The following is a 9101-nucleotide window of genomic DNA, read 5'->3' as shown; positions in this document are numbered from 1 at the left end:
GTCGCCGTCAGTGCGTTTTGCTGTGGACAATTTCCACGAAACCACAGTCATGCTGCAGAAGTAACAGCAGTCACTGAAGGTGCGGTGCAACACCCCTATCGGACAGCGCCACGAGCTCGCTACTGTTGCCAAAGGCATCGGATGCCCTGCACACAAGCAGGTCGTCCAATACGACGCAACCTCAGCGACTCCGCGCACAGTGGCCGACCACGCGTACAGTTCAGCGAGCCAATGAGATCAGTGTCGGGAGCCGCATGACTATTCCCGAGACAATGCACAGCGCGCTTCGCCGAAATGACGAGAAACGTCGTCTGCTTTCGTGGAATTTCTACAACGATGACCGTGGGCTGTACCTGTGGTCGAACCAGTTGGGAATGGTTCCTACAAAACTTTCCGGTTCGGGTATAGACACCCTGCTGGTCTGGAAACCGCCTTCGTTCGGCACTGAACTGATACGAATGGATGATTGATTTTCGTCATCAGTTGGTGTTGGGTCTGCATGCAGTTACGGGTTGCGCAGGATTCTCATTCCCCACGCCAACCACGTGACGAGTCTCGAAATCGGGCGTAGAGCAGTGAAACGGCGAAATAACGCCTGCTCTCCACAGTTCGCGCCGTTTCAACCCTCGCCCTTTCTCCTTGTTCAGGAAGCGGTTTGTACCGGTTGTATGCTACAAACATTCATTATACTGCATTGAAGGCGTCGTTGCGTTTCTCAAGACCTGCTTTTTCTCTTGCTCGACCTCTCGCCGCGGAGTCAGGATCAGCTAATGAGATCCAAGGTTGCCGCGTCGCCGCAATCCTTGCGGTGGAATGGGTTGCAGCGGTTCTGATTGCGGAAGGAAGGCGATACCACGGCCGAGACCGGGGAATCGTTCACGACACATCCTACAGCGCTATCTTCCCGTGTTTCGAAGTGTTTCCTTTCTATGGGTTTTCCTGCGTCTTTCTTTCTTTCTTTCTTTCTTTCTTTCTTTCTTTCTTTCTTTCTTTTTATTTTGCTTTGCGTTGGAGCACCCACGATGCGGGACCCTGCTCGAACGATGGCTGGTAGCTGCGAAAGGCACCATGCAGTAACCGAATGAATGAACGGAACTCGGTTCCACACTGATTTTGCCTGTAGAGATTGACGCACAGATCGTCCCCAGATGGCTGCACCGCTGTGTGCAGGTCACGGAGGAAGTGTACGCGAGAGACTGGCGCTGCCGCATACAGGTGTGAAAGGGCGTGTGCCGTGCAAAATCAGTGATTACGATGAGCCACAATAAACAGGAGTACATTTTTTACTGAGCAGAAAGCCCTGGCGGACGGTCATTCATAGGCGGATAAAATGTCCCGACCACCTCGCGCCGGTCGCTCGTGATCTGAGCCACGCGCTCGCTTGGCTTCGTAGGATAGGATAGGATAGATAAACTTTATTAAAAGAATAATCAGAATAATCGCTAATGGTCGGGGCCCCTATAGTCCAGGGCTCCGCTGGCTCTTGCCATCTTGTCAGCTCTCTGGATCAGCTAGAACTGGTCGTCGAGGGCCGAACTGGACAGCAGTGCCTCCCTCCTATTGCTCCCTCGTGGTGTTCGTGTCGTGGTGTTCTTGTGGCGTGCACTCCCACGTAATGTGGTATAGGGTTGGTCTGGCCCCCGCACCACGGGCATTCGTCCCTGTAGGCTGTGGGGTGTATGCGATGTAAAATGTGTAGGTTCGTGTAAGTGCGTCTCTGGAGCCTACGACAGGCAGCGGCATCTGTTTTTCTACACGATTTTCACATGCTGCCGACTAAAGACATCGCAGGTGAAGGCGACGAAGGGACTATACTTCGGTTTTTGAAAGAGACGGGATTGGACAAGCGGCTGTGACAGTGATATCACGTACCATGCCAGATTGATGGACTCTAACGGACGATGTGTGTGTGTTGCGCTATGTGCTCTCTCTTTCCCTTCCCCATCTTTCATCGGCCCCATCCCTCTCCCAGGTGTAGGGTAGCAAACCGGTTAAGCTAAACTGGTTAAACTCCCTGCCTTTCTTTCTCCACTTTTTCCTTCCTTCCTTCCTTCTGTTTTTAGATTTTAGATTTCGATGGGGTGGTGGATATCGCAAGCGACTCCCTCTGTGGTGGTTCACGATGGCTGAATACTCGAGGTCGACAGGGTCCGGGTCTTTTGCAGCAGGCGTGATGAGCGTTAGGATATGCACGAATCCTCGAGCTGCTCTGTCGGTCTGCATGTTAACAGTGATGCCAGTGTGGCCCGGTATCTAGATGATGGTTTGGGTGGTGATGTCCTCAGTGTCGTCCTTGAGTATTTGGGCTAGGACTTGTGCAGCAGGTCTTCCGACTCTTCCCTGTAGCAAGCTGCAGGAGACCTGCTGGGAACCTGTGAGGATCGTCAGTGGTTTGTTTGCTTGTTGGCCTCCGCGGATGGCTAACGCGATGCCCAGCTCTTCGGCCTCCGTGATCGTGCAGGAACGGGTCGATGCAGCGGAGGTAACGAGGCCGCGGCGGTCGCATACCGCATACCATTGCCACTGCGCCCTTGTTGTTCGTCCCATACATGGGGGCGTCCGTTAAACGGGCCGTAGTATGGAACCTGAATGTTTTTTTCTACGTACAGGGCCCTTGCTCTCCTCCTGACGGAGTGGAGGTTAGGGTCCGTGTGGCGTGGTATAGGGGCAACGTGATACCTGTCCTGGACGTGACCAGGTATCGAACAGGTTTCTTGTATTCGTGCTCAATGGCGTGTCCCTAGCCAGCCGCCGTTCTCCTCATATTCCTCGACGCCGATGCTGCTACAGACGTAAAACCAGGGGAACAAGGAATGACATTTAAAAATATAAGTAGTAGCAAAGCGGTCGGCTTGTTAGAAAGGTTCGGAGTATCAGTGAGAGTTTAAGCCGTGGGGATGCTGAGCAGTCGCACGCGTGCCAAATTTTTGGGCCTTTGATTCCTTTTTATTGCACAGATTCGGCTTTTTCGAAATGGTGTGCTATTTCGAATAGTCGAATAGCGCTCCGAGGTTCTCAAGGAAAAAAAGAAGAAAGCCGGTAGATCCCACGCCCTGTGGGAATCGATGTTATGCGAAGCAGTTTGCGGGGAGCCTACCAAGTTAGCGGAACGACCATGAAGGCACCAAGACGCAGCTGGCTCTTTCATGACCTACTTAACACGCATGTCTCGACATTCATGTCATGACCTATAATTTATGTGCGTCATACACTCTTGTCATACTATGCCAATTTTGGGACAAGCCAAGTTAACGAGACGACCATGAGACCACCAAGACGTAGGCAGCTGTTTCACGACCTACATGACACGCATGTCATGATATTCATATCATGACCTATCATTTACGTTCATCATACACCCTTGTCATACTATGTCAATTTTGTACATACCAAGACGTAGGCGGCTGTTTCATGAGCTACATGACACGCATGTCATGACATATGACCTATCATAAGAAGCCAACAAACACTGACACCAAGGACAACAAAGGGGCAATTACTTGTGCTTAATAAATGAAATATAGAAACGATAAACTAATGGAAATGAAAGCGGATGAAAAAACAACTTGCCGCATGTGGCGAACGATCCCACAACCTTCGCAGTTCGCGTGCGATGCTCTACCAATTGAGCCACCATGGCGCCGTTTCCCCACCCACTTCCTTGGGTATTTATGCTTATTATTATTATAAAAGTGTTTTTTTCCGAGCGTGAAAGAAGCCCGCAAATACACGCAGCATTGCCACGTGACTGGACGCTCGAGGCACTTTTCGTGTATTCGCGGGCTTCTTCCACGCTCGGGAAAATACTTTTACGTAGCGCGTATTGAGCAACAGAAAGCCATCTCGGCAGTTTTTCATATCGCTCTACAATTTTCGCATTGACTCTTTTCATCTAACTATAATATTTGAGAAGTTGATTAATTAAGGCTAGTTATCTGATTAGGCAGAATGAAACAAATTATTTGATTATCTCCAAGCGACGGCAAACAACATTACTTTGGTTCTGTCCAGCTGCGTGGCATTAGCATATTTTAAAACTCTGGCTAAAGTTAGCTGGGACACCCTGTATATATGCAAGTGCCGCGTAGCTAGACGGAACCAAGGCAATATTATTTGCCGTCGCTTGAAGCCAGTCAGACTATGTTTCTTTATATCGCCTATTTACATAATTAGATATTCATTAACGAACTTCTCAAACATTCTATTCACAGCAGAAGTGTCAATGAGACAATTCTAGACCACCGTGAAAAAACATTCCCGATCGAACTTTCTGTTGCTCGACACGTGCTACACAAAAAATCTCCAAGCCTGAAAGAAAGCCCACGATACACGAAAAAAGTGCCGCGTCACTACCCGCGCGACACGTGTTTCGAACGTACGAACACCTTGCGCATAATAATGATTTCGGTTACTCAATGCCGCTGTGCTCGCGTCAAAGTCATCTACGAAGCGCAGTGCTTTAATGTTGCCGAGGCTCGTAGAAGGCGCTCTTGGGCCAATGGAAACGTGAAAAAGAAAAAAAAAAAATGGTCCGCAGCTGATTTCCTGGCATCAGCGTCCGAAGTGAGCGTCACTATTGAGCCAGGGGAGCGCCGATTCTTTTCTTAGACTAATTTCCGGTAAAGTGTTCAGACGAGGAAACAGGTACTGAGCGCCCGGGTTTACCTGTCTTAACAAGCACATCGGCGAGCGTTAATCAAATTAATTCTGCAATTTTAAGTGCCATAACCAGGATCTTATTATGAGGCACGCCGTAGCGGAGCACTGCGGTTCAGGTTTTTCTGCCTCGGTTTCTTCGACGCGCCCCCACTGCACCGTACAAGGACGTTTCTCGCATTCGCACCCGATACTTCGTGCTCTGTAACAGAGAGGAGAAGCAAGTTAGACGTAAAAGTTAGACGCGAGCTAAATGAATGCGCCATTCGTTAGGTGGTCGGCAAACTCGTGTAAAGCTATGCGTACATAATTAGCGGCGCACCCTTGTCGGGAAATCTCCGTCTAGAAGGAGAGAGTATATGGAGAGCGCGCTATCGACATTTATGCTAACGAATCTGCGCAGAAGGCATTTTTTCCTTTCTTTTTTCTCAGTTAAACTTCTCTGTTTTTCGCCCATTTTACAGCAACGGCGGGTACGGTATTTTTTTTTCTGGCTCAAAGCCAGTGTAGAAAGCCAACGTAGAAGAATGGTTGTAATCGAAATCAGCGCCCAGGTTCGTGCGGAGGTCTAGTTGCGTCTCAACGTTCTCGCAGACCAATCACAAGGTCACCACAAGGTCATCGTGGGTGCGTACACTTACGTAAAAAGATGTAAAAAAGGCTGTACTGTGCCGTAACATAGCAAAGAACTTGTTATATATATACATATATATATATATATACATATAGACATATATATATATATATATATATATATATATATATACATATATATATATATATATATATATATATATATATATATATATATATATATATATATATATATATATATATATATATATTATTTCACCGCGCGCGATAAATTGCAGCTAGTTGTTAGTCGGCGCCCATGTCGTCCCCTCGCTCGCATTTCCCTTCTCGCCGCGTTTCGCGACACGCAACTTCTTCCTGCGGAATACAAATGTCGAAGCACGCAACCTCCCCTCCCCCCCTCCAAGGGAATGCTAATGTCGAATTCGGCGCACGCTTAAACAGCCGCGACGCGACTGAAACGGCGAGACCGCGTGTCCCGTGCGCCAAATGAAGTGCAGGCGCAACAAGGTATCCGGGTCCCATTGAAGCCGCGGCGGCGACGACGCCCCGCCTTCTCGGCGATCGGTATCTGCGCTCCTCCGCGAGGGCTCGAGGCGACGCGACGTTGGCTGTCGCCTTCCAAGATTGCCCGTCATTAAATTGAGCCGCGTGCGCCCGCCCGCTCAGGCTGCTGCACGTCGTGGTGGTGGTGGTTCATCGGCCGGCGTCCTTGGCTGGGCATTGCGCGCTCCCCCGCAAGGGGGGGGGGGGGGCTGCTGCTGCTGTTCAGAGAGAAACGCCGGAGCAGCCGCGCGTGCGGGTGCCTTTTTATTAAATGATGTACGAGCGAATTAGTCGCTTTCAAGTTATTCCCTTCCCCGCAACCCCATCCACAAAACAGGCTATGAAGCCATCCCTATCGCATTAAACATATTTCCATCCATCAATCTTTTTTTTTTTTGTAAGACGTAAGTTTAGAGAAGAATTAAAATGGGTTGGAGTGCACACGGCAGGCGTTATCGCGTCATCTTTATTTATTTATTTATTTATCTATTCGTTCAAACTGCACCCCCTTTGGGCTATTGCAGGAGTGGGTGTGAAAAGCATAACAATGACAAATAACAGAGACAGTATGAACAATACAGACGAAATGAAAATAGTAACTACCTAATTCGATAGTCGCTGAAAACAAGTTTAATGGCAGAGAACGCGTAGGACCAGGCAAAGAATTGCAATATTCAATTACACGGGTAAAGAAACTATACATTTAAAGGTGTCCGTATACGGGCAAAATGAGGCGCGATGTTTAGGAGGTGGTAACTTCTAGTATTGGATGGTTTAGCAAGAGTTACGTGTAACTGATGAAAGGCGGCGCGAGGAGTTAATAATCCGACGCACAAACTACAGTGATTCCGTGCGTCGGTGATCTGAGAGCGGTTGCAAGCATAGGGGTGGAAGCGCTGTGGAAGTTGAAACGTCCCTGTCGAACCTGCGACATATGAAGCGAATGGCTTTCTTTTGGACGACCTAGATTTGAATAATGTCGCATTCTTTGTGCGGATTCTAGACAGGAGAGGCATGTTCTAGTAGAGGCCGGATCAGAGATTTAAACATCGGTAGTTTAGTATTCCTTTCGGCTGTGGTCAATGTGCGGCGCAGATAGCCTAACCTTTTCAGTGCCTTTGAGGTTAATAAATCTATGTGTTTGGACCAAGACATACTGGGTGCGAAAACAAAACCAATATAGTTATATTAACGCTCTGAATGGGAGCATTATTAATTTTGTAAGAAAAAAAAAACGGAAGGCGTGGTTGTATTAGTGAAAGTCATAACAAAGGTTTTACGGATGTTAATTGTCATTTGCCAGGTAGCGCACCAAGAGCCCGAATTAGAAAGTGGTTTCTGAAGCTGTAAATGGCCATAAAATAAGGAAATTGTATGATATAATGCGCAGTAATTAGCATGCAAGCGTAAATTTCAGGTTATATGGCTAGGCAAATCATTTATAAAGATCAAGAAAACCAACGGACCAACAACGAACCTTGTGGCACTCCTGAGGGAGTTTCTGCCACCTTGGAATTAGCTCTCTTAAGGGACAGAAATTGAGATCGATGGGAATCTGACAGGCGTCTTGCCGCTATCCTTGAAAAGAAAAAGTATAGAGTCATTGCCTTGTATCGGTGCTATAACATATGGGGTAGAAACTTGGATGCCACCGTGTATTGGGTGCACGTTAAAGAAACACAAGTGGTCAAAATCAATCCAGAGTCCGCCAATACGGCGTGCTTCATAATCAGGTCGTGGTTTTGGCACGTAAAACCCAAGAATTTAATTTTTAAACTTCGAGGTGAGCAGAGAAGCTTGAGAAGAAGACCAGGGCCGCGCAACGGCAGATAGAACGAAAAATGATAGGCGTTACGTTTAGAGACAGGGAGACAGCGACGTGTATTCGAGAGGAAATCGGGGGCAGACGTCATACGAGTTGAGATTAACAGGACGAAATAGACTTTAGTTGGCTCGGCAATGCGCAGGGCTAAGAATGTTAAGGTTGCAGAGTGGGCGCTAGCAGAAAGGAAGCGCAGTCGAGGATGGCAGATAACTGCAGGCGATGTGATGAAATTAGGAAATTTGCAACTTCGAGGCGTGTCGGCATGCAGGCAGGTGACCGAGGGTGCATTTATTTGGGAATGTCCCTGCGAGGCAAGAACGGTGGATAGACACGTCAGTTCAGCTGCAGCGCCGGTTACCTTCTTCACACGCATCCCTGTCATCTTCATCCTTTTCGTGCAGGACGCAGGTTCAGACGGCAGCGCCATTACGCAAGCATGAGATGGTGGCAGCTGGCGCGAGAGTGGTAACTGGAGATCGCAGAGACAGAGGCCTTCATCCTTCTTGTTCTTGTACCCCAGTTAAATGACGCAACCCACACTGGGGGACCGGCCATGAATCGGACGAGGAAAAGAGCTGTTATCAATTTTTTTTACAGTGAACATAAATATGACAACGATGACGACGATGATGATATTAGCGAATTTATGCGTACGCCTCTGCTACCAGGCGAAAATAGGTTAGTATGCAGCTCACAAGAAATGCGTTAGCTCAACTCTGGCTGCGTGAGCTCGTGTGCCTTGCAAATTGATTCAGAAATGTTCTTCCAAAACTGCGCCACGGGTTCGTTCCCCTGCGTTTCAGATGTTGCACACGTCATCGGAGGCCACGAAGGAAGGACTGTATCAACGATCAGCGGCTGTTTGAATGGGGGACATGCGCGTGTCTGCTTGTTTTTCGCAAGAAGCGAGGAGTGGGAATCAGATCGACTTTGTCGTATTTGCTTGAAATCAGCGACAGATTGTGGGCTCGTGGCCTCTTGTTAGAAGAGTGGCCAGAAGTTGGAGGAAAGTTCGCGGCCACTTGTTTTGTTTGAATATATACAAGAAACGCTATGCGCTCTGGGAACTTTCCAATGCATGAGAATTGGAATTTTCAGTATACTAGCCAGAACACGGAGGCGTTTCTGGTCAGCTCTTAACCTGCATACGTCTTTGAAGAAAAAAAAAATATAAAGAACTACATCCTTCATTTGACGTACGTATTGCCTGACCAACAATAATCGTAACCAATCTCGCACGCGTTTCCTTTCTTTACTGCTGTACGCACACACTCTAAAGAACAGTTGCACCCTTTGGGGTGTATATTTGCCGCACAACAATAATCGTCATCTGCCTTCCCGAATTTCCTTTCTTTAACGCTGCGAGCCCGGTACTTCCAAGTCACGAACGGCGTGCGCGTTATCAGCATGACAGAGCATTCCCGACAGGAAAGTAATGAGCGCAGCGTTTTCAAGAAAGGAAATGCGGGCAAGACAGATG

This window comes from Dermacentor andersoni, chromosome 6 (assembly GCF_023375885.2).
Source record: "Dermacentor andersoni chromosome 6, qqDerAnde1_hic_scaffold, whole genome shotgun sequence".
NCBI classification, from domain to species: domain Eukaryota; kingdom Metazoa; phylum Arthropoda; class Arachnida; order Ixodida; family Ixodidae; genus Dermacentor; species Dermacentor andersoni.
The sequence above is the reverse complement of the archived record's forward strand: the minus strand, read 5'-3'. Positions refer to the sequence as shown.